This window comes from Schistocerca gregaria, chromosome 6 (assembly GCF_023897955.1).
Source record: "Schistocerca gregaria isolate iqSchGreg1 chromosome 6, iqSchGreg1.2, whole genome shotgun sequence".
NCBI lineage: Eukaryota > Metazoa > Arthropoda > Insecta > Orthoptera > Acrididae > Schistocerca > Schistocerca gregaria.
In genome coordinates, this window is record NC_064925.1 from 27,454,319 (window position 1) to 27,479,284 (window position 24,966).

Below are 24,966 nucleotides of genomic sequence, written 5' to 3' on the forward strand. Positions count from 1 at the left end.
GTTTTTCTCCGTCGTTGTTTCGTTCCTTGTGTTACTTTCTGTGTGTATTTCAGTGTTTTTGTTTAGCGGTTTAGACCGCGTAGTTTTTTGAAAATGTCGTCTCAGGTTATTCCTCGTCAGGCTACAGTTAGTTTTGCTTTCGACAAGTCTACCCGCCATGTGCAACCTTGTTCCCTTGAGATTCATGATTGGTTAGTAGATACATTTGGCATTAATTCGGATCAGGTGCACACTGCATATTTTGATACAGAACTTTATGTTTTCTTTGTTAAATTTATGGACCCCCTTCAGGTTGATAAAATTATTTCCAAATTTGATCATCAGGTTCTCTTTCGACATCGGGATGATTCTGTCAGTACCGTACTGCTTTCAAATGCTTCCATTACGTACACCAGTGTTCGTGTTTACAACCTTCAGCCGGAGGTGGATAATGTGTATCTTAAGGAGGGTTTACTCAAGTATGGTGATGTTAAGAGTATTCGCCTTGAACGCTGGTCCAGCCAACATCGTCTGCAGTGTTACAGTGGTATTCGTTCCGTCGAAATGCACGTGAAGCAGAATATTCCCTCGCACCTGCAGATCGGTGGATATCGTGTCCATGTAACATATAATGGTCAGGTTGGCACCTGTTTCTTGTGTAATGAGAGTGGCCACGTGCGTACCGACTGTCCGCGGAGGGTTTTTGTGTTAAAAAGTTCTCTCGAACAGCGTCGCAAGTTAACGGTCGCTGGCCTCGTTGCCGGTGGTTCTGCTCTTGGTGTCGAACAGTCCAGTGGTAGTAGCGCCCCGCCGCAGGTTTTGCACGCCCCTGACAATGAATTTCCTCCTTTGCGTGCCAAATCTGATGTTGTTCCGTCTGTTCCTCAGGTGGGTGTGCCGCTTTTGAATAATAAACGGCGTCGCGCACAAGATGGAATTAGTACGGATGAGGATCTCCCCGAGATGCCCCAATCCGAGAGACCGACATCCTCCGAGCCACAGAGTAGTGTAGATGCTCCCTGTTCCCCTAAAGTAGCTGTTCCGGTAGCGGCTGCTGACGCCCCTCCGGCTTCCGACGCGGCTTCTCTCGAGTCGGCTCGTCGGTCGGGCCTGTTGGTACCGCCTTCCGAACCGACTTCGTTGTCACAACAAGTTGAGCCGCAATAACTTCCTGCTTCGCTGCCCCATACCTCTGCCAGCGGAGCTGCTCCGCTTCCTTCCAACTTAGCAGCTTCGGAGCTTCCTGCTCACGTTTCGCCTCCGTGTAATCCATGTTTGCCGGAAGCTAGTATTGGTGTAGACCAGTCCGTTTCGTCGGATGTTTCCCCCGCGACCCCGGACCCTGACTGTGGACCGGCGCGGGTGGTGTCGGATACAGAACTTGACCCTCCTACGTCACCGGCGGCTCCCGCTTCCCTGCCCGTCAGCCGACGCAAGTTGCGCGTTCAGCCGAACGTCAATGCTGTTCGTAAAAAACCGAAACGTTAGGGATCCGCGAAAGGGGATAGCTACCCCTTCCCTCGGATGCCTCCGTCTCCCCTGCTATGGACTGTGATGTTGATGCGTCGGTGTAGGTGATTTCTTCTCTCGATTTTCTCTTCATGCTTCAAGCATACACCTTTCTTACCTTAAATGTTAACCGTATTGAGTCCCACGTTCGCATTGCCTCTTTGCGGCAGTTTCTCTACGACTCCTGTGCGGACGTAGTATTTTAGCAGGAAGTATTGTTTTCTGATCTCTCTCTACCTGGATTTCAAACTGTTTTTCATGTCGCACCGGAAAATTCAACAGGAACTGCTCTTTTCTTTCGAGAAGGTATTCCTGTTACTGACATTGAATTCCTTGACTCTGGCCGTGGGATTGGTTGTCGTCTTTTTGATCTCTGCCTAGTTGTTTTGTATGCCCCCTCTGGTTCGGGTCGCACTGTGGCTCGATCGCGCTTTTATAAGGAAGAGCTTATTTATCTTTTGCGCAAGAGTCCTCGGAGTCTCCTGCTCGGAGGCGATTTTAATTGTGTTTTACGCCCTGAAGACCAGTCCCCAAATTTCAATTACTGCCGAGATTTACATGACTTGGTTCGTACGATGCACCTGCGTGATGTTTGGGAACACAAATATCCAACCCTGGTGAAATTTACGTATTTTACCGCGTCCTCGTGCAGTAGACTCGACAGATTCTACTTCTCTGATTTTTTATGTGATAACATTCTTTCTGTCGATGTTATTCCTACTAGTTTTTCTGACCATTGTGCTTTTACTGCAACTGCAAATCTTAGTCACCAACCAGCAAAACTTTATCGTTCCCAGTGGATGTTAAATGTTTCCCACCTTGCCGACAGGGCCATTGATGAAGTTGTAAGTGCCGTGTGGGAGCGACGTCTTCGCTCTGTCCCGCGTTACCACTCCTTACTCGTTTGGTGGACTGCGTTTGCCAAGCCCAAGATTCGTCAGTCTTTGATTTTTTACTGTGCCGCAAGGGCGCTTGATTTTAAGAACACGTATGAATTTTACTACACTGTCCTGCGTGAACTGTATGACGCGGCGGGTCCTTCTCCTCTGCGGATCCATGATGTTCGTCGTATTAAAGCAAAGCTCTTGACCCTCAAACGACGACAGTTGGATGGTCTGCGAGTAAAGTCGAAACCTCACTCTCTTGTTGAAGGTGAACTGACTTCTTTGTACCACCTGCTGCGGCATCAGACTCGACGTCGTCGCACCTTCATCTCTTCTCTTATGGTGGATGATGGACGGCAGCTTATTGCACAGGAGAATATGATGCGTGCTCTTCATCAGTATTACGCTAGTCTCTATTCTGCCGATGATTCATGTGCGTCACTTTCTGAAGATGTCCTTGAGGATCTTCCTGCGACGATCACGCCTGACGCGAACGGCGACTTTCTCCGGGAGTTCCAGGTAGATGATGTTTTCGATTTTATTGCTCGCTCTCCGTCCGGTAAATCGCCGGGTCCTGACGGCCTGCCTAAAGAAATTTATCTCCGTTTTTGGCCTCTTTTGGGTGGCACTTTTACGCAGATTTTAAATGAGATGGTCAGGGGGATGGATGTGCCAGCCGATTTTAAAGTAGGGAAAATTGTTTTAATTCCGAAGTCCACTGGTCATTTATCTGCTGCCAATCTTCGTCCGCTCACATTGCTGAATTTTGATTACAAGACAGCTGCTAGAGCGTTCAATAGTCGATTATCTTCTCTGCTGCGGTCTGTGATTGGGGCACATCAATGTTGTTCTCCTGGTAGATCTATTCTGACCCCAGTAGCCGAATATCGGGATGTTGTCTCGGTTGTGGCGGTTACAAACTTTCATTGTGCCTTTGCTTTCCTCGATTTTTACAAAGCCTTTGATCACGTCAGTCATGTGTTTTTAAATCGTGTTTTAGATACAATAGGTTTTAACGCTTCATCACGTGGTGTTCTTGGTAATTTGTATAGGGGAATAACTGCTCGGGTGTCAGTCAATGGGCAGCTGACGCCGCCCATTGCTATCCGCCTAGGGGTACCTCAGGGTAGTCCGCTCTCTATGTCTCTATTCATATTGTCCCTGGAACCGCTGCTTCGGACTCTTGCTTTCAAGCTTCAGGGTATGACCCTCTCTGGTGGGAAGCTCACTGTTAAGGCGTACGCGGACGATGTCGTTGTTCTCCTCCGTCAACGTGATGATATCACATTGTTGAAAGGGGCAGTTCATGCATACTGTTGTGTCTCTGGAGCGCGTCTCAATCAGGGTAAATGTAAGTTCCTTCATATTCGAGGGTTTCGCGATGCTGATGTCCCTTGGGCCACTTTTGTCGATCGCCATACGTCATTGGGGATTAGCATTGATCGGTGTCCCATAAAAATGGCGGCTCTTAATTGGAAATCTGTCATCGAGAAGATACAGGGGGCTCTGATGGTCCATGAGCAGCGCTCTGCTACCATTTTGCAAAAAGTCAGAATTTTAGACACGTACGTGTTATATAAAGCCTATTATGTTTCTCAGCTGTTCCCACTTCCCATTATGGTGGCGAAAAGGTTGCGCCAATTGTCTAGCAGGTTTATATGGAAGGGTCATCCTTTCAAGTTGCGTTACGAGGTTATGACGAAACCGCTTATCTCCGGAGGCTTGGGCCTCACTGACATTACTCGTAAGGCATCTGCCTTGTACGTCCGCCGTACGACTCTCATTGTTACGCAAGAAGTGACTTCAATTACATCCAGACTTTTTACTGTTGTGCGTCCGAAGAGCCTTGCTCCACCTGTCGACGTCGGTCACCTCAATTTTAAGTTGAAACAGGTCCGGGAATTTTATATTGCGGTTAGTTACCTCGGTGACGTCTTCTTGCGACAACCGGTGCCAACGACCAAGAGCTTGATTGCCCGTTGTGAGGGGCTGGCTGGTCCCAATCCAATCGAACTGGCGTCTCCATCAGTGTCCTGGAGGAACATCTGGAAGAATGTTAGTCTGCCGATCCACTCAATGGCTGTGGCGTCCACGTGGTGTAGGGTAGTTAATGGTTTGGTCCCCACCAACGTACGACTGCACCGTATTGGTCTTTCTGACACGGACAACTGCACTCGGTGTGGTCTCCTGGACACACTTGAGCATCGATTCACCTGCAGTGGGCACCTTGCTAATTGGCTTTGGCTCAGGAAACAACTGGCTTTTGTCACTAGGACTGCCGAAACCGCTTATACCATTGACATCATCGTACGGCCCGATTCTTCCTTTTATCCGCGAACAAAGCTCAACACCGTTATGTGGTTGCTTGGACACTTCGTACATTTTGTCAATAGTTGTCATGAAGAGGATGAACACCTTACGTTTCGGCAGTACATCCTTACTGCTTACTGGAACCGATTGCGCTTGCCAGGACTCCGTAAAGATTTTGCAAATATGCTTAGCCTGACATTTGAAAGGGAGGGTGTTGGCTAAGGTCGCCTGTGTGAGCCGATTTCTTTTATACTGTAGCTGGTTTTGCCGCCTTTATGAAATATTATTCTCTACAACTGGACTGAAGTTTACGTGGACCTTTAGGGCAAACAAGAAAAACAAAAGTAAGACCAAGGACCGAGACAGTAGGGGAAAATACGACGCCATTGTACAGGTGCCATTCGGAAACAGGACGGTGGAAACATCGTGGCCAGGCCTCGGGTTTCGACCCCTGCCCGCTTTGTTTCCGCAGCCTGAATCTGACTGTCACCCCTAAATTTCAAACAATGGCACACGAAAACGAAAGTAAAAAAAAAAAAGAAAGTGGTAGAGCACTGGTCTAGTAAACCAGGGGTCGTAAGTTCCATCCTCACAGGAGGAAGACGAATTTTGGAAATCAGTTGCGCGTCGTGGCCGTATAGCAAACAGTATCTGTGATGACGAACAATTAGCGACAGGCGTTTTATTAAGAATATATTATTAAAAAAAAAGTGGTAGAGAACTGGTCTAGTAAACCAGGGGTAGTAAATTCCATCCTCAGAGGAGGAAGACGAATTTTGGAAATCAGTTTTGCGTCGTGGCCGTATAGCAAACACTATCTGTGATGACGAACAATTAGCGACAGGCGTTTTATTAAGAATTACTCTCAGATGTGATTAAGGCGAATGGCGCAGATAAAGCATTTGCCAAAGCGGTACGGCATAAGGTGGGACGAGGCAGTCTGAATTACATTTTATAGTTGTATTTCTCACATATCTGAGAGCCTGTCGTCGTCGTCGTCGTCGTCGTCGCCGCCGCTTCTGCAGAAGTAGCAAATGGCCATCGTTGCAAACGCGGCAAGGGACGCCCTGTCTTCGATTCCGAATGCACAAAGTCTGTGGTCTTGTTTCCCAGTCTATATTTGGTCGGTCTCGTAAAAGGGTGAATGTAACGAATGGGTGGAAAGAGCATGGGGCACCGGCTGTGCAGAACGAAAACACAATTCCTCAGGGGGTGTGAGCGTTTCGAGATGAGTCGTATACAAGTTATAGTTGGTCGTCAGTGACCGTGTGACCTAATGGATCAGGCATCGCACTTCGGATCTGAAAATTACAGGTTCGAATGCTGTAAAGGTCGTGTTTTTCCAGTTCTGAAAAGGAAACATACCGTTTGATGTAGCAATTGAGCAGTACGAAACCGTCTGAATGTTGCTGTTGACCATTTTTTGCTTGGAGTTGCTCATGAGCTTGAAACACACACAACAAAACCGGTGTTAACTAGCGAAATGGTCGGCAGAGTGCCGTCAACGCAAGTTTTGACTGGCACTTGCACATCTAAAACAACGTCGGAAAGTAACTCGTTCGGCTTTTGAGTCACATCAAGTACGTGTGTTAATTATGACGCCACTAGCTCTGCATGTTTTCATGCTATTCCTTTATCTCTCAGAAATGATTATGAAATAAAAGTGAAGTACGTGACGAGTGTGACGTTAGGAAAACATTAGGCAGCATGGAGAGATTCTGTATGGGACCACCCAACATAAACGAGTACTGTGTGACGTGCTACCCTGTATTTATTAACCGAGGCAGCCGGCTAGTTCAGTCGGTAGAGCGTGAGACTCTTAATCCTAGGGTTGTTGGTTCGAGCCCCACGCTGGGCGCGAACGGAATTTTGTTCCGCTGCAGATGTAAATAACCGTTTTTCTGGTTAACGTGATGTAATGGAAATATCAACATTAAACTTTACCTACGTCTCTGTCCGTCGCAAGGAAACTGTTTTAAAGGTGAATGTGATTTGGTAGACATGTGTGAAAGACATGTTCTGAAATGCAAGTGTTGTTGTTTGGAGAGCACATCGGTTACGTGTCAGATGTGTAGCCAAGCAGTAATGGGTCGCCATAGCTGCAAATATTAGCCGGTAATATGAAGTGTAGTCAGCTGAAGTCTGATGATGCAGACGACCGTGAGGCCAAGTACACAAATGTACCGCTAGGCCGCACCTCTTTAGCTCAGTGGTAGAGAACTGGTCCAGTAAACAAGGGGTAGTAAGTTAAATCCTCAGAGGAGGAAGACGAATTTTGGAAATCAGTTTCGCGTCATGGCCGTATAGCAAACAGTATCTGTGATGACGAACAATCAGCGACAGGCGTTTTATTAAGAATTACTCTCAGATGTGATTAAGGCGAATGGCGCAGATAAAGCATTTGCCAAAGCGGTACAGCATAAGGTGGGACGAGGCAGTCTGAATTACATTTTATAGTTGTATTTCTCACATATCTCAGAGCCTCTCGCGGACGTCGTCGTCGTCGTCGTCGTCGTCGTCGTCGTCGTCGTCGCCGCCGCCGATTCTGCAGAAGTAGCAAATGACCATCGTAGCAAATGCCGCGAGGGACGCCCTGCCTTCGATTCCGAATGCACAAAGTGTGTGGTCTTGTTTCCCAGTCTATATTTGGTCGGTCTCGTAAAAGGTTGAATGCAACGAATGGGTCGAAAGAGCATGGGGCAGCGGCTGTGCAGAACGAAAACACAATTCCTCAGGGGGTGTGAGCGTTTCGAGATGAGTCGTATACAAGTTATAGTTGGTCGTCAGTGACCGTGTGGCCTAATGGATCAGGCGTTGGACTTCGGATCTAAAGATTACAGGTTCGAATGCTGTAACGGTCGTGTTCTTCCAGTTCTGAAAAGGAAACATACCGTTTGATGTAGCAATTGAGCAGTACGTAACCGTCTGACTGTTACTGTTGACCATTTTTTGCTTTTAGTTGCTCTTGAGCTTGAAACACACACAACAAGACCGGTGATAACTAGCGAAATGGTCGGCAGAGCGCCGTCACGGCTAGTTTTGACTGGCACTTGCACATATAAAACATCGTCGGAAATCAACTCGTTCGGCTTTTGAGTCACATCAAGTATGTGTGTTAATTTTGACGCCACTAGCTCTGCATGTTGTCATGCAATTCCTTTACCTCTCAGTAATGATTATGAAATAAAAGTAAAGTACGTGACGAGTGTGACGTTAGGGAAACATTAGGCAGCATGGAGAGATTCTTTATGGGACCACCCAACCCAAACGAGTACTGTGTGACGTGCTACCCTGATTTTATTAACCGAGGCAGCCGGCTAGTTCAGTCGGTAGAGCGTGAGACTCTTAATCCTAGGGTTGTTGGTTCGAGCCCCACGCTGGGCGCGAACGGAATTTTGTTCCGCTGCAGATGTAAATAACCGTTTTTCTGGTTAACGTGATGTAATGGAAATAGCAACATTAAACTTTACCTACGTCTCTGTCCGTCGCAAGGAAACTGTATTCAAAGGTGAATGTGATTTGGTAGACATGTGTGAAAGACATGTTCTGAAATGCAAGTGTTGTTGTTTGGAGAGCACATCGGTTACGTGTCTGATGTGTAGCCAAGCAGTAATGGGTCGCCATAGCTGCAAATATTAGACGGTAATATGAAGTGTAGTAAGCTGAAGTCTGATGATGCAGACGACCGTGTGGCCAAAGTACACAAGAGTACCGCTAGGACGCGCCTCTTTAGCTCGGTGGTGGAGTACTGGTCTAATAAACCTGGGGTCGTAAGTTCCATCCTCAGAGGAGGAGGACGAATTTTGGAAATCAGTTTTGCGTCGTGGCCGTATAGCAAACAGTATCTGTGATGACAAACAATTAGCGACAGGCGTTTTATTAAGAATTACTCTCAGATGTGATTAAGGCGAATGACGCAGATAAAGCAAAAAAAAAAACTTTATTAATAATACAACATTAATTTAATTATACAACATCTTAATATATAAATAAGTATGATACAAAAGTCAATACAAGAAACTATTCCCATACTATTAACCCACCACCTCAAATAATTAGTGGGTCCTTATTACAAACTACTAATTGGCAGTGTATTACTTGTATGGCACTAACTACGGGCATGATTAATAAGCTACTTGTTAGACTACCTTACATGACTATCTAGTGTGATCTGCAGTGTTACAGTATGTGCCAGAAGTTATGCATACAAACCTACTGTTATTTAGCCTGCCCACCGAGCTAACCGCAGTGGGCGTGCCCCTGGCACTGGGCTGGCTACGACTTTTACTTCACTGCAGTCCCTACCTTGTTAGTATGTTAGTATTTCTAGTTCTTACTTAAGCTACTTTCTACTCAAAAAATAGTTGTGCGATAATTCCAATTCCGGGTAGTGCACCTGCCATCCTTGTCCGAAGACGCGGCGGATTCCAGCCATGAAATGGCTGGCCAGATCCGCGCCTGGCGGTAGTGCAGGTGCAGCTCGGTCAAGTTCGGTTTGGTACTTGATTAGTTCCTTGCCCTAATAAAGTCCCTCATGACTTTCATCGAGATCTCATTTGCCAGACTGTTGAGGACTTTGAATGTGTCGGCACGCCGCAGCAAGGTATATGTATCTTGGCTAGGAAGTTGCGCTCTAAGTTCACTTGCCACTCCATCATACAACGTGCAGTTGTAGATGACGTGTTCGGGAGTTCCTTCCGGAGCACCACAGTCACACGCTGGTGTCGCCTGTTTACCAAATCGGCAAAGGTATGCCGGATATGGCCCATGTCCTGTCAGGAAGTGCAGCAGACCCCTACTTGGCTGAAAGTATCCCATTTTTAACCTTTCTGCAACATCTGGAAGTAACTCAAAAACTCGTCTCCCTGTTCCTTCCCCTTCCCACTGACTCTGCCATAGTTCCTCCCCCCTTCTCTTGATTGCGTATTTGTCCCCTACTTGCACACCCATGATTTCCCTAGTCTTTTCAATTTTCCCTTTTGTTACCCAATACCACGCTGCCTGCTCCCTAATTTTTATATCAAGGGGACATAATCCCATAATAACTAGCAACGCCCCCCCAGGAGTAGTTCTGTATGCCCCAGCAGACCTTAGTAGCATACTTCGCTGCACCCTCCTCACGGCCATGGCAGGCGCCACCCTCGTGAGCCTGTGTGCCCAGACCCCGCTGGCATACCCTACTAAGGAAGTCAAAATACTATTATGATATAATTTTATAAGGTGGGGGGGTAAGTGAAATCTTTTGTGTCCTATGTTTATTAAGTTATTAAGGATTTCTATCGCGCGCTGTGCAATCATTTCTATGTGCGTCGCGTAATTCCATTTTTCGTCTATTACTACTCCAAGATACCTAGCTTCGCGTCGCCGGAGAACTGGGGCTCCCGCAATCCTGACAGTTGGATTTCTTATCAGACTGCCTTTTAGTAGAAGATATGTTGATTTGTGTGGTGCAATTTTCATTTTTGCCTCTCGGCACCATTCCTGGAGAATTTGCATTGACCTTTCCACTTTTGGCTCTAAGTCTTCTCGGCTACGGCCACCTACCAGCAGGAGGAGGTCGTCAGCGTAGGCTATCACGTCTAGCACATCTCTACATTGTTGTAACCTGACTAACAGGGGCTCTATGTTTACGTCCCAAAAGAGTGGCCCCAGGACCGATCCCTGGGGGCACCCCTTCGTACAGGTCTTACTTACTCTCTCGCTAGGCGATGATAGCCAGACCTCCCTGTCCATGCAATAGCTCCTCAGACAGCCATACAGGGGCCCTGGACACTCCATCTCACGCAAACGTGAGAAGAGCGAGGGCCACCAGAGGTTGTCAAAGGCGCCACTGATGTCCACCATGATGCCTACGACATACTTGTGCGTGGATGAGCCACAGACCTCAGCCGCCAGGGCGATTGCGTCAGACGCTGATCGCCCCGGCCTAAAGCCGAACTGCCTGTCACTCATTCCACGCAGCATCCTATGTGCGGTCAGTCTGTCCGCCAGCAGCCTCTCCAGCAGCTTCCCCATGATGTCTAACAGGCATATAGATCTATAGGATTTGGGATCCATGGGGTCCTTGTCCTTTCCTTTTTGTATGATTACTACATTTGCAGTCTTCCATACTCTCGGAAATTTCCCAGCTGTGAGACACTCATTGAAGAGCCGCGTTAGAGGAGCCACCAGCTGTGGGGCGAGGAACTGTACCACCTCCGCTACAATGCCGTCCGGTCCTGGCGCCTTCCCCTTCTTTAATGATTTGATATGTGCTGCGACTTCTGCTTCAGAGAAAGGGTACACTCTAGTATTATTGGTATATTCTAGAGAATCCTCCCTGCGGATTTGCCTTTGAGAGTCATCATCATCATGTTCATCATTTTCCGGTAGCAGAGTGCGCAGGAGAACTTCAGCAGTTTCCTTCCACGACTCTGTCACTCGGTCTCCATCTCGGATGGTCGAGAGAACCGCGGGGGATTTAACCTTTTCCCTTACGAGTTTGTAGGGTATTCCCCAGGGATCGGTATCGAGCTGATTTAGCACATACTTCTCCCAACTCCTTGTTCTTACTTCCTTTAATTCCCTTTGAAAATTTTCTTTCTCATCTCTGTAACGCTGCAGCCAATATTGCTTCTCTTGCCAGACGGCACTTCGCTGGTAATACCTCCTCGCCCGTCTAACAGACCGACGCATACCATCCAGTTCGGCAGTCCATGGTGATGGTGAGGCCGCCACGGCCCTCCTCCTGGTTGGCACGGCGACCTTTACCGCCCTAACGATGGAGCCTACCAGTTCTTCGGCGTACCTGTCGACATCCAGGCCACCCTCAGGCAACGGAGGAACGTCACACTCCTGAGCCAGGCATTCCCAATTTGTCTTGTGAAAGTTGTATTGAATCTCCCACCCCAGGTCCCAGCGGCACTCTTCATCTCCTATGCAAAAAGTAATCAAGTTGTGATCGCTTGTGGTAGCGTGCTCTATCACATTCCAGCTGTGGATGAGGTTTATAGCATTCGGCGTTGCTAACGTCACATCGATGTTGGTGCCTTGTCCCCCTCCTCCCGCATAGGTGGGGGGGTTCCCTGCTTTATTTACTACCACCAGCTGTGACGCCATTATTGCTTCCTCTGCCCTTTCACCATTTTCGTCTCTGGTGCCGCTGTGCCATAGGGGGGATTTCGCGTTCATGTCTGCTGTGACTATTACCTTACACCCACGTAACGCCATCATTACCCTAGAGAGATGTTCTATGAAATGTTCGAAATTTCCCCCGTACTGAAAGTACATATTAACAATATATAATATCCCGGCGGGTGACTGCAACTCGATGACGTTACAGTGGCAATCAGAGAGTTGCGTTATTTTTGTGGCTCTAAGGGCCTTATTTGTTATTACTATTAACGCCCTTGGCTCCTCTCCTGTAAAGATGGTTTGCCATGTTTTCGACATGAATGATATTTGCCCGGCCCAGTAGTATGGCTCCTGTAGACAGACTACATCTAGTCTCCTCTCCTCCACTACTTTTCGGAGTTCCTGCATGACCAGCCGACTATTATGAGTGTTTAGCTGCCCTACCGTGATTGAATTTAGGGTTGTCATTAAGGAAAATAAGTGTGAAAGTAACATTCAGGCCATGATTTGTTAAAGTCGAATGCTACTCTACCATTAGCTAGGACAGCCTGTGCGTAAATTTCGTCCAGCTTGAACTCTTCACCTCTTCTCTCAAATACTTTCTTCAGCAGGTCACGCAGGGCTCCGAAATCAGTGGGAAGATTCACTGACTTCAGCTGTATTCTATCTACAGCCTCCATCGCCGTGAAGGTGACCATTCTGCCATGTTCATGACCTACGCGTACGACGTGCCTCAACGCTGTAGTGAGGATCGCTGGTTGCTCCAGACGCGATAGCTGCATCGCGAACTCCAAGTTGGGATAGACCCGTCTTGGGTCCGCTCCTACAGCCGGTTTATCGTCTTGCAGCTGTGCCATACTTGTGCTCGTAGTGGTGCTTGTGACTGTGCTGTCTTGCAGGGTAAAAGTTGGAAGACTCCCTGGGACAGGAGCAGAGCTGTTCCTTCCGGGTAATGATTGAGGCTGTAAGCCTGGGTTAACTGCTTTTTCGTCGTGCTCCTCATTTTCTTCTTCAGGTTCTGTTTGAATACAAAGATCAACCATTTTTACTTCCTGTGTCCCTTTTAATTCAAGCTTTGAAACGAAAGTTTCAGCTTCAGGGTTTAATTTTGAGTGAGGAGCTGGAGTTGTTGAGGGTGGAGACTCACTAGCAGTCCAGAAGTCATCTACAATTACCTCAATTTCTTTTATTTCTTGCATTATTTCTCTTATCTCTTTGAATCTCGGATCAGAGTCAGTTTGTGTACTGAAGTCAATCATCGTTGCTTTTCGTTCTTGCATTTGTTTTAGAGACTTCAAAAATTTATTGAATCTTTCTGCCCTTCCAGCGTCCCTTTTTCTTTTGCTGGGAGACTTCCTTTTGATGTTCGTCTTTCTTATGTTACCAGCATCAGCCATAGTCAATTCGGGATATGAGTCTTTGCTCTAGCAGTTTGTAGGTCGGGCAGTTTCTTCCTGCCATACCACAGGTTTTCTTTCCTCTCCGTGTGCATGGAATGCACACCACGGACTTCTTACATTCCTTCCTCATATGTTCCTCCTCTCCGCATCTGGAGCAAGCAGGTTTCCTACTACAGTATTTGTGTATGTGATCAATATCCCCACAGTTCTGACACCGGGGGACAACAAGGTAGTCCTTGACATTAACAGAGTGAAAACCTATGTATACCCTGCCCATAGCTGTCAATTTCCTCCATAGGGATCCTGTAACTTCTGCTACGTGGTGGACTGTATCTTTATCTTTAGGCCCAGTTTTAAACCTAAGTTTAAAGTCTTTTAGGAAAGTTTCCATGTTGCCTTCTGAGTCAAAGTTTTGCTCATAGATCGTCTTACACAGGTCCTCGTCCGTTATGGACTTTGGCACATCATAAAGAATGACCAAGGGGTTCTTCTTACGAGGGGGTTCACATCTGACTGCCTTACATAGCTGTTGATTCGCCAAAAGCTTGTTTTTGTCCTCCTCAGTGGCAACATCGACAATCACTACATTCTTTGTAGCCTTAATCCTATTAATTTTGATTTTATCCTTAACTGGGTTGACTGAAGTCGCGAAAACTTCTTGGACCTTCTTTATGTTCTGGCCAGGCATTGGTCTCAAAAAGACCGCTGTTTCCGGCCGCTTGGACACCTTGACGATAGTTTCCCTAGTTGTGGGGGCCTTGGGTGCAGCTTGCGCCGCGACCCCGGCCCATGTCCTAGCAGGCTGTTTCCGGAGCCTTTCATTCTCTCTTTCAAGCTCCTCTATTCGTCCTTCGAGTTTGGCGTTGGCTATTGCCCATGCCGCCAACTCGTTTTTCAGTGCCTGTACCGCCGTTTGACTAATTTTACCGTTCTTTACGTTATGGTCCAGGAACTGGCTTAATCTGAGATGCCTTTCCATGCTGCATTCTACCATTGCCTGACCCAGGCCTTCCTGTGGCGAGGGATCAGCTAGCGTCGAAAGCCTCGCAGGCGCACTCAATTCGCTTGTCTCGTTTGTAGCCATCATCATTATTTGACAAGCGAAAAAAGGGGTTGGGAACCCGTCTCTTTCCCCGGACCGGTTCCTCTGGCATGGGGGGGGGGACTAAAAACTGCAGCTCGCTCACCAACCTCGCCCCTAGGTCAAGAGCGTTCCTGAGCTGTCAGGTTCAGCGCACCGTTTCCAACGCACTGGTCCTCTTCAGCGGCCTCCTCATCGACGATTTCACCCAGCGATCACCGGCAAGTGCACCCCGCACTCCGGAGAAGCGGATGCACTTCTCGCCCTTCGCCGCCTACTCGCCCGAGCTTCCACCTTTCGGCCAAGGACCCGCTCCTACTCAGGTGGCGGGCCGGTCACCCAGTCTTTCGGCGGTCTGGACCCAGCTAACCTGGCCCAGACGATGTCACCACCATCTGGGTTTGGCAGACCACGCCTCGGTTACCCAGAGGCGCGGCGAAGCACCCTTGCCGAATCGCGCCGAGGTCCCACGCCGACAAAAGAGGTCGCCAGCATGCGGGGCATCTGATGGTCTGTGCCCTGCGTAAAAAGCATTTGCCAAAGCGGTACAGCATAAGGTGGGACGAAGCAGTCTGAATTACATTTTATAGATGTATTTCTCACATATCTCAGAGCCTCTCGCGGACTTCGTCGTCGTCGTCGTCGTCGTCGTCGCCGCCGCAGATTCTGCAGAAGTAGCAAATGGCCATCGTAGCAAATGCCGCGAGGGACGCCCTGCCTTCGATTCCGAATGCACAAAGTGTGTGGTCTTGTTTCCCAGTCTATATTTGGTCGGTCTCGTAAAAGGTTGAATGCAACGAATGGGTCGAAAGAGCATGGGGCAGCGGCTGTGCAGAACGAAAACACAATTCCTCAGGGGGTGTGAGCGTTTCGAGATGAGTCGTATACAAGTTATAGTTGGTCGTCAGTGACCGTGTGGCCTAATGGATCAGCCGGCGGACATCGGATCTGAAGGTTACAGGTTCGAATGCTGTAACGGTCGTGATCTTCCAGTTCTGAAAAGGAAACATACCGTTTGATGTAGCAATTGAGCAGTACGAAACCGTCTGAATGTTGCTGTTGACCATTTTTTGCTTGGAGTTGCTCTTGAGCTTGAAACACACACAACAAGACCGGTGTTAACTAGCGAAATGGTCAGCAGAGTGCCGTCACCGCGAGTTTTGACTGGCACTTGCACATCTAAAACAACGTCGGAAAGTAACTCGTTCGGCTTTTGAGTCGCATCAAGTGGTGTGTTAATTTTGACGCCACTAGCTCTGCATGTTGTCATGCAATTCCTTTACCTCTCAGAAATGATTATGAAATGAAAGTGAAGTACGTGACGAGTGTGACGTTAGGAAAACATTAGGCAGCATGGAGAGATTCTGTATGGGACCACCCAACCCAAACGAGTACTGTGTGACGTGCTACCCGGGAGGTATTCAACGAGGCAGCCGGCTACCTAAGTCGGTAGAGCGTGAGACTCTTACTCCCAGGGTTGTGGGTTCGAGCCCCACGCTGGGCGGAACGGAATTTTGTTACGCTGCAGATGTAAATTACCGTTTTTCTGGTTCACGTGATGTAATGGAAATAGCAACATTAAACTTTACTTACGTCTCTGTCAGTCGCAAGGAAACTGTATTTGAAAGTGAAGGTGATTTTGTAGACATGTGTGAAAGACATGTTCTGAAATGCAAGTGTTGTTGTTAAGAGAGCACATCGGTTACGTGTCAGATGTGTAGCCAAGCAGTCATGGGTCGCCATAGCTGCAAATATTAGAAGCTAATATGAAGTGTTGTCAGCTGAAGTCTGATGATGCAGGCGACCGCAAGGCCGAAGTACGCAAGAGTACCTCAAGGCCGCGCCTCTTTAGCTCAGTGGTAGAGAACTGGTCCAGTAAACAAGGGGTAGTAAGTTCCATCCTCAGAGAAGGATGACGAATTTTGGAAATCAGTTTCGCGTCGTGGCCGTATAGCAAACAGTATCTGTGATGACGAACAATTAGCGACAGGCGTCTTATTAAGAATTACTCTCAGATGTGATTAAGGCGAATGGCGCAGATAAAGCATTTGCCAAAGCGGTAGAGCATAAGGTGGGACGAGGCAGTCTGAATTACATTTTATAGATGTATTTCTCACATTTCTCACAGCCTGTCGTCGTCTTCGTCGTCGTCGCCGCCGCTTCTGCAGAAGTAGCAAATGGCCATCGTAGCAAATGCGGCGAGGGACGCCCTGCCTTCGATTCCGAATGCACGAAGTGTGTGGTCTTGTTTCCCAGTCTATATTTGGTCGGTCTCGTAGAAGGTTGAATGTAACGAATGGGTGGAAAGAGCATGGGGCAGCGGCTGTGCAGAACGAAAACACAAAACCTCAGGGGTGTGAGCGTTTCGAGATGAGTCGTATACAAGATATAGTTGGTCGTTAGTGACCGTGTGGCCTAAAGGATCAGGCGTCTGACTTCGGATCTGAAGATTACAGGTTCGAATGCTGTAACGGTCGTGTTCTTCCAGTTCTGAAAAGGAAACATACCGTTTGATGTAGCAATTGAGCAGTACGTAACAGTCTGAATGTTACTGTTGACCATATTTTGCTTGGAGTTGCTCTTGAGCTTGAAACACACACAACTAGACTTGTGTTAACTAGCGAAATGGTCGGCAGAGTGCCGTCACGGCTAGTTTTGACTGGCACTTGCACATATAAAACATCGTATGAAATCAACTGGTTCGGCTTTTGAGTCACATCAAGTATGTGTGTTAATTTTGACGCCACTAGCTCTGCATGTTTTCATGCAATTCCTTTACCTCTCAGTAATGATTATGAAATAAAAGTGAAGTACGTGACGAGTGTGACGTTAGGGAAACATTAGGCAGCATGGAGAGATTCTGTATGGGACCACCCAACCCAAACGAGTACTGTGTGACGTGCTACCCGGCAGGTATTAACCGAGGTAGCCGGCTAGTTCAGTCGGTAGAGCGTGAGACTCTTAATCCTAGGGTTGTTGGTTCGAGCCCCACGCTGGTCACGTACGGAATTTTGTTCCGCTGCAGATGTAAATAGCTGTTTTTCTGGTTAACGTGATGTAATGGAAATATCAACATTAAACTTTACCTACGTCTCTGTCCGTCGCAAGGAAACTGCATTTGAAGGTGAATGTGATTTGGTAGACATGTGTGAAAGACATGTTCTGAAATGCAAGTGTTGTTGTTTGGAGAGCACATCGGTTATGTGTCTGATGTGTAGCCAAGCAGTAATGGGTCGCCATAGCTGCAAATATTAGACGGTAATATGAAGTGTAGTAAGCTGAAGTCTGATGATGCAGACGACCGTGTGGCCAAAGTACACAAGAGTACCGCTAGGACGCGCCTCTTCAGCTCGGTGGTGGAGTACTGGTCTAGTAAACCTGGGGTCGTAAGTTCCATCCTCAGAGGAGGAGGACGAATTTTGGAAATCAGTTTTGCGTCGTGGCCGTATAGCAAACAGTATCTGTGATGACAAACAATTAGCGACAGGCGTTTTATTAAGAATTACTCTCAGATGTGATTAAGGCGAATGGCGCAGATAAAGCATTTGCCAAAGCGGTACGGCATAAGGTGGGACGAGGCAGTCTGAATTACATTTTATAGTTGTATTTCTCACATATCTGAGAGCCTGTCGTCGTCGTCGTCGTCGTCGTCGTCGTCGTCGTCTTCGTCATCGCCGCCGCCGCCTCTTCTGCAGAAGTAGCAAATGGCCATCGTAGCAAATGCGGCGAGGGACGCCCTGCCTTCGATTCCGAATGCACAAAGTGTGTGGTCTTGTGTCCCAGTCTATATTTGGTCGGTCTCGTAAAAGGTAGAATGTAACGAATGGGTGGAAAGAGCATGGGGCAGCGGCTGTGTAGAACGAAAACACAATTCCTCAGGGGGTGTGAGCGTTTCGAGATGAGTCGTATACAAGTTATAGTTGGTCGTCAGTGACCGTGTGGCCTAATGGATCAGCCGGCGGACTTCGGATCTGAAGGTTACAGGTTCGAATGCTGTAACGGTCGTGATCTTCCAGTTCTGAAAAGGAAACATACCGTTTGATGTAGCAATTGAGCAGTACGAAACCGTCTGAATGTTGCTGTTGACCATTTTTTGCTTGGAGTTGCTCTTGAGCTTGAAACACACACAACAAGACCGGTGTTAACTAGCGAAATGGTCAGCAGAGTGCCGTCACCGCGAGTTTTGACTGGCACTTGCACATCTAAAACAACGTCGGAAAGTAACTCGTTCGGCTTTTGAGTCACATCAAGTGGTGTGTTAATTTTGACGCCACTAGCTCTGCATGTTGTCATGCAATTCCTTTACCTCTCAGAAATGATTATGAAATGAAAGTGAAGTACGTGACGAGTGTGACGTTAGGAAAACATTAGGCAGCATGGAGAGATTCTGTATGGGACCACCCAACCCAAACGAGTACTGTGTGACGTGCTACCCGGGAGGTATTCAACGAGGCAGCCGGCTACCTAAGTCGGTAGAGCGTGAGACTCTTACTCCCAGGGTTGTGGGTTCGAGCCCCACGCTGGGCGGAACGGAATTTTGTTCTGATGCAGATGTAAATTACCGTTTTTCTGGTTCTCGTGATGTAATGGAAATAGCAACATTAAACTTTACTTACGTCTCTGTCAGTCGCAAGGAAACTGTATTTGAAAGTGAAGGTGATTTTGTAGACATGTGTGAAAGACATGTTCTGAAATGCAAGTGTTGTTGTTAAGAGAGCACATCGGTTACGTGTCAGATGTGTAGCCAAGCAGTCATGGGTCGCCATAGCTGCAAATATTAGAAGCTAATATGAAGTGTTGTCAGCTGAAGTCTGATGATGCAGGCGACCGTAAGGCCGAAGTACGCAAGAGTACCTCAAGGCCGCGCCTCTTTAGCTCAGTGGTAGAGAACTGGTCCAGTAAACAAGGGGTAGTAAGTTCCATCCTCAGAGAAGGATGACGAATTTTGGAAATCAGTTTCGCGTCGTGGCCGTATAGCAAACAGTATCTGTGATGACGAACAATTAGCGACAGGCGTCTTATTAAGAATTACTCTCAGATGTGATTAAGGCGAATGGCGCAGATAAAGCATTTGCCAAAGCGGTAGAGCATAAGGTGGGACGAGGCAGTCTGAATTACATTTTATAGATGTATTTCTCACATTTCTCAGAGCCTGTCGTCGTCTTCGTCGTCGTCGCCGCCGCTTCTGCAGAAGTAGCAAATGGCCATCGTAGCAAATGCGGCGAGGGACGCCCTGCCTTCGATTCCGAATGCACGAAGTGTGTGGTCTTGTTTCCCAGTCTATATTTGGTCGGTCTCGTAGAAGGTTGAATGTAACGAATGGGTGGAAAGAGCATGGGGCAGCGGCTGTGCAGAACGAAAACACAAATCCTCAGGTGTGTGAGCGTTTCGAGATGAGTCGTATACAAGTTATAGTTGGTCGTTAGTGACCGTGTGGCCTAAAGGATCAGGCATCGGACTTCGGATCTGAAGATTACAGGTTCGAATGCTGTAACGGTCGTGTTCTTCCAGTTCTGAAAAGGAAACATACCGTTTGATGTAGCAATTGAGCAGTACGTAACAGTCTGAATGTTACTGTTGACCATATTTTGCTTGGAGTTGCTCTTGAGTTTGAAACACACACAACTAGACTTGTGTTAACTAGCGAAATGGTCGGCAGAGTGCCGTCACGGCTAGTTTTGACTGGCACTTGAACATATAAAACATCGTCGGAAATCAACTCGTTCGGCTTTTGAGTCACATCAAGTATGTGTGTTAATTTTGACGCCACTAGCTCTGCATGTTTTCATGCAATTCCTTTACCTCTCAGTAATGATTATGAAATAAAAGTGAAGTACGTGACGAGTGTGACGTTAGGGAAACATTAGGCAGCATGGAGAGATTCTGTAAGGGACAACCCAACCCAAACGAGTACTGTGTGACGTGCTACCCGGCAGGTATTAACCGAGGTAGCCGGCTAGTTCAGTCGGTAGAGCGTGAGACTCTTAATCCTAGGGTTGTTGGTTCGAGCCCCACGCTGGTCACGTACGGAATTTTGTTCCGCTGCAGATGTAAATAACCGTTTTTCTGGTTAACGTGATGTAATGGAAATAGCAACATTAAACTTTACCTACGTCTCTGTCCGTCGCAAGGAAACTGCATTTGAAGGGGAATGTGATTTGGTAGACATGTGTGAAAGACATGTTCTGAAATGCAAGTGTTGTTGTTTGGAGAGCACATCGGTTACGTGTCTGATGTGTAGCCAAGCAGTAATGGGTCGCCATAGCTGCAAATATTAGACGGTAATATGAAGTGTAGTAAGCTGAAGTCTGATGATGCAGACGACCGTGTGGCCAAAGTACACAAGAGTACCGCTAGGACGCGCCTCTTTAGCTCGGTGGTGGAGTACTGGTCTAGTAAACCTGGGGTCGTAAGTTCCATTCTCAGAGGAGGAGGACGAATTTTGGAAATCAGTTTTGCGTCGTGGCCGTATAGCAAACAGTATCTGTGATGACAAACAATTAGCGACAGGCGTTTTATTAAGAATTACTCTCAGATGTGATTAAGGCGAATGGCGCAGATAAAGCATTTGCCAAAGCGGTACAGCATAAGGTGGGACGAGGCAGTCTGAATTACATTTTATAGTTGTATTTCTCACATATCTCAGAGCCTGTCGTCGTCGTCGTCGTCGTCGTCGTCGTCGTCGTCGTCGTCTTCGTCTTCGCCGCCGCCGCCTCTTCTGCAGAAGTAGCAAATGGCCATCGTAGCAAATGCGGCGAGGGACGCCCTGCCTTCGATTCCGAATGCACAAAGTGTGTGGTCTTGTGTCCCAGTCTATATTTGGTCGGTCTCGTAAAAGGTAGAATGTAACGAGTGGGTGGAAAGAGCATGGGGCAGCGGCTGTGTAGAACGAAAACACAATTCCTCAGGGGGTGTGAGCGTTTCGAGATGAGTCGTATACAAGTTATAGTTGGTCGTCAGTGACCGTGTGGCCTAATGGATCAGCCGGCGGACTTCGGATCTGAAGGTTACAGGTTCGAATGCTGTAACGGTCGTGATCTTCCAGTTCTGAAAAGGAAACATACCGTTTGATGTAGCAATTGAGCAGTACGAAACCGTCTGAATGTTGCTGTTGACCATTTTTTGCTTGGAGTTGCTCTTGAGCTTGAAACACACACAACAAGACCGGTGTTAACTAGCGAAATGGTCAGCAGAGTGCCGTCACCGCGAGTTTTGACTGGCACTTGCACATCTAAAACAACGTCGGAAAGTAACTCGTTCGGCTTTTGAGTCACATCTAGAATGTGTGTAAATTTTGACGTCACTAGCTCTGCATGTTGTCATGCCATTCCTTTACCTCTCAGAAATGATTATGAAATAAAAGTGAAGTACGTGACGAGTGTGACGTTAGGAAAACATTAGGCAGCATGGAGAGATTCTGTATGGGACCACCCAACCCAAACGAGTACTGTGTGACGTGCTACCCGGCAGGTATACACCGAGGCAGCCGGCTAGTTCAGTCGGTAGAGTGTGAGACTCTTAATTCCATGGTCGAGTGTTCGAGCCCCTTGCAGAGGTAAACTACCGTTTTCTGATTAACGTGATGTAATGGAAATAGGAACTTTATACTTTGCCTATGTCTCTGTCAGTCGCAAGGAAACTGTATTTGAAGGTGAAGGTGATTTTGTAGACATGTATGAAATCCATGTTCTGAAATGCAAGTGTTGTTGTTTGGAGAGCACATCGGTTACGTGTCAGATGTGTAGCCAAGCAGTAATGGGTCGCCATAGCTGCAAATATTAGACGGTAATATGAAGTGTTCTCAGCTGAAGTCTGATGATGCAGACGACCGTGAGGCCGAAGTACCCAAGAGTACCGCTTGGCCGCGCCTCTTTAGTTCAGTGGTAGAGAACTGATCTAGTAAACCAGGGGTCGTAAGTTCCATCCTCAGAGGAGGAAGACGAATTTTGGGAATCACTTTCGCTTCGTGGCCGTATAGTAAACAGTATCTGTGATGACCATCAATTAGCAACAGTCGTTTTATTAAGAATTACTCTCAGATGTGATTAAGGAGAATGGCGCAGATAAAGCATTTTCCTAGGCGGTACAGCATAAGGTGGGACGAGACAGTCTGAATTACATTTTATAGATGTATTTCTGACATGTCTCAGATCCCCTCGCGGTCGTCGTCGTCGTCGTCGTCGTCGAGGCCGCCGCCGCCTCTTCTGCAGAAGTACCAAATGACAATCGTAGCAAATGCGGCGAGGGACGCCCTGCCATCGATTCCGAAAGCACAAAGTGTGTGGTCTGGTTTCCCAGTCTATATTTGATCGGTCTCGTAAGAGGTTGAATGTAACGAATGGGTGGGAAAGAGCAAGGGGCAGCGGCTGTGTGGAACGAAAACACAATTCCTCAGGGGTTTGAGCGTTTCGAGATGAGTCGTATACAAGTTGTAGTTGGTCGTCAGTGACCGTGTGGCCTAATGGATCAGGCGTCGGACTTCGGATCTGAAGATTACAGGTTCGAATGCTGTCACGCTTCGTGTTTTTCCAGTTCTGAAAAAGAGACATAGTGTTTTAATGTAGCAATTGTGCAGTACGAAACCGTCTGAATGTTGCTGTTGACCATTTTTGGCTTGGAGTTGCTCTTGAGCTTGAAACGCACACAACAAGACCGGTGTTAACTAGCGAAATGGTCGGCAGAGTGCCGTCACCGCGAGTTTTGACTGGCACTTGCACATCTAAAACAACGTCGGAAAGTAACTCGTTCGGCCTTTGAGTCACATCAAGTATGTGTGTTAATTTTGACGCCACTAGCTCTGCATGTTGTCATGCAATTCCTCTACCTCTCAGAAATGATTAAGAAATAAAAGTGAAATACGTGACGAGTGTGACGTTAGGAAATCATTAGGCAGCATGGAGAGATTCTGTATGGGACAACCCAACCCAAACGAGTACTGTGTGACGTGCTACCCTTGAGGTATTAACCGAGGCAGCTGGCGAGCTCAGTCGGTAGAGCGTGAGACCCTTAATCCCAGTGTCGTGGGTTCGAGCCCCTTCCTGGGCGGAACGGAATTTTGTTCCGCTGCAGATGTAAATTACCGTTTTTCTGATTAACGTGATGTAATGGAAATAGGAACTTTAAACTTTGCCTATGTCTCTGTCATTCGCAAGGAAACTGTATTTGAAGGTGAAGGTGATTTTGTAGACATGTATGAAAGACATGTTCTGAAATGCAAGTGTTGGTGTTTGGAGAGCACATCGGTTACGTGTCAGATGTGTAGCCAAGCAGTAATGGGTCGCCATAGCTGCAAATATTGGACGGTAATATGAAGTGTTTTTCAGCTGAAGTCTGATGATGCAGACGACCGTAAGGACGAAGTACCCAAGAGTACCGCTAGGCTGTGCCTCTTTAGCTCAGTGGTAGAGCGCTGGTCTGATAAACCAGGGGTCGTAAGTTCCATCCTCACAGGAGAAAGACGAATTTTGGAAATCAGTTTCGCGTCGTGGAGGTATAGCAAACAGTATCTGTGATGACGAACAATTAGCGACAGACGTTTTATTAAGAATTACTCTCAGATGTGATTAAGGCGAATGGCGCAGATAAAGCATTTGCCAAAGCGGTACAGCATGTAACGTTCCCTCTTTCTGTTTTTTTTAAGTTTGATATGTTTGATTGTTATTCTTTATTTCTATTATTCGGAATCTTTATTTTTATTAAATTGAGCCTGAAACTTACGTAATAAATACTTCGCGTGAAGTACGATTTGCAGCATGAACAAAAATTAATTTCGGAAATTTAATCCACTGAATATTAAAAGTAAAGCTTTTGAACAACGCGCGTGACTGACTAGATACATTCAGAGGGTACGTACATTCGCGTGCGAGTGGTTGCGGTCTGATGAGAAATTTTCATTGTGAAATAATTTCGTCGTAACACACTCGGAGATTGCGAACGTACATTCAGAGTAGAGGCACGTACGTTCTATCATTCCCCGTGGCCTGGGTAAAAGAATGGCAATTATTAAATCTAAGAGTATTTCTTTTGCATCGGACTAGTATTTTTATAAGAAAAAGAAGATTGCAGGTTCTGAATGTCTCGGCAAAACGAATTGGAAGTAATTTGAGCGGCCACGAAAGGAAAGTAGAGAGCACAATCACGCACCTCTACTGTTAAGCAGCGCCGTTTTGAAGATATTCGGTTCCATCTAAAACTCGCCGTCTCTGCTTAACATGAATACTCCATAGGCATGGGAATAAGGCTTGTTGTGCGATGAAAATAATATAAAACACATCTTACGTCTTTTAACTCTTTCACTTACCACACACACACACACACTAGTAATTAGACAGTACGACATCCCACCAGCCCATCAGAACAAAAAGTAGTCGTTCATACCAGAAATAAAAAACGAAGGGCGAAATTGTTCCTATGTCTCTCAAAGATAAAACGTTTACCAGATATTTCTCTGATGTGTCACTGGCACAATTTTTCAGCACCTCTGCGATTAAATCACAATATTTTCAGTTCGTTGACATCGCCCCCTTGGGCGAATTGTCTGAAGAAATGTCAATTTTGCGGACAATGAGCCCAAACACTTTGCACACTGGTAGTCCTTGTCTGTTATTCACACGTAATGGGATTGCACTGTCAGTGTCTCTCTCCCGATCACTTCATTCTACAAACATGGTTTTATGCCAGTTTTGACACA

The 24,966-nt window shown here is 47.0% G+C and overlaps 1 non-coding gene across 1 annotated transcript; it reads left to right on the plus strand.

Annotated features, from left to right (window-relative positions):
• Window positions 1-23,660: 23,660 nt before the first annotated feature.
• Window positions 23,661-23,732, plus strand: Trnai-gau (transfer RNA isoleucine (anticodon GAU)). Its single transcript has one exon. It is a non-coding gene; the product is annotated as a tRNA-Ile (tRNA).
• The last annotated feature ends 1,234 nt before the right edge of the window (window positions 23,733-24,966 follow it).